We start from the raw sequence: 1,697 nt of genomic DNA on the forward strand, positions 1-1,697 counted from the left end.
GGGTTGTATCTTTTGAGCCCCCCTGAAAGCCAAGTCTACACTTACCCCAGTGGCCCGTAGGATTCCCTGAGCCCTGTGAGAAACTATCCAAAGGGATCGTTGGGGATTCATGGAGTGTTACCAGCTCACGGAGTTAAAGTGCGCCCGGGTCTAATTAGCAGAATGAAGGATGAAAGCTTTGCCTCCATTGGGAGAGAAATGGTGGCCCCGGATGACCCAGCCTGGCTGCTCCTGCCCGTCTGACAAAGATGAATGGGAAGAGAAGTTCTGCTTTTGGTGAGACCCAATGAAGTGATGTCTGCATTTTACTGAAGGTCATATGCAGACACTTCACCCTTGCCAGAAGCCAGTGTGTAAACACAACTGCAGAAGAAACACAGATCCTAGGAATGGCCAGTCTGTTGACACTCAGAAAACCACACGGACCCCCACATGGAGAGCCACTGGTCCCTCTGGTTCTGCAGCGTGTATTTTTACCCCCTGGTAGATGCTCTGAATGTTCTTCACTGAAACCCACAGGCTCTTTCAGTATCAAAAAGTTGTGTTTCCTCTTCCTCCCCCTAACAAAGTCAGTGTCTGTTGTCTTCTGGTTAATTGCCTGGGAATGAGCCATGCTTTCTAAAGCATGAAAAGAAAACTAATGGGTGTAATTTTGCCATGTGTGGCTCAAGCGTTTGTGCAGAGAAAAGAGGCACCAAATGGGGAGAGTGTCATTGGGGACATCTGGCAGCTCTCGCCCCGCGAGAGTACCTGGTTGCTGGGATGTTGACCTAAATTTAGTTGTTGACCTAAATCTGGGAGGGACTGAAAATGAAATCAACTCAGTCCTCATGTCTCACAGACACCAGGCTGTTCCCATGTCCCTGCCCAAGATGTCCTCCACCCCTGGAACACCTTGCTCCTTCCTCTTTGTCACTTTCCCCCCAGTCTGGCCACCTGTGTCTGAAAGTTTTCTGTTATCCTCATAATACTTGGGCAACACTTGCCCCCTGCCAGCAAGGAACGTCACATTTCAAGAAAAAGTAGCCTAGCCGTAAACAAAAATCATGAGAGGCAATCTTCATCATTGTATATAGCATGTGAAGAATATACCCAGGGGCACCTGGGTGGCTCAGTTGGTTAAACGTCTGACTTCGGCTCAGGTTGTGATCTTGCCGTTGGTGAGGTCGAGCCCCACGTCGGGCTCTGTGCTGACGGCTCAGAGCCTGGAGCCTGCTTCGGATTCTGTGTCCCACTCTCTCTCTGCCCTTCCCTCACTCCTGCTCTGTCTCTCTCTGTCTCTCAAAAATAAACAAATGTTAAAAAAATAATTTAGGGGCGCCTGGGTGGCGCAGTCGGTTAAGCGTCCGACTTCAGCCAGGTCACGATCTCGCGGTCCGGGAGTTCGAGCCCCACGTCAGGCTCTGGGCTGCTGGCTCCGAGGCTGGAGCCTGTTTCCGATTCTGTGTCTCCCTCTCTCTCTGCCCCTCCCCTGTTCATGCTCTGTCTCTCTCTGTCCCAAAAATAAATAAAACGTTGAAAAAAAAATTAAAAAAAAAACAATTTAAACAAACACCCAAAGCTGAGTGTGATGGGGGTGGGGGAGGGGACAAAGAAACAGCCATGTTTCTTTAAAATCCTTCTTGGCATTCTTGTCACTCTTAGTATCTTTCACTTGGATTTCATCTCTATCTTTTCAATCTCAGCTCCCAGTGAAA

The sequence above is a fragment of the Prionailurus viverrinus genome, chromosome C1 (assembly GCF_022837055.1).
Source record: "Prionailurus viverrinus isolate Anna chromosome C1, UM_Priviv_1.0, whole genome shotgun sequence".
Classification (NCBI taxonomy): domain Eukaryota; kingdom Metazoa; phylum Chordata; class Mammalia; order Carnivora; family Felidae; genus Prionailurus; species Prionailurus viverrinus.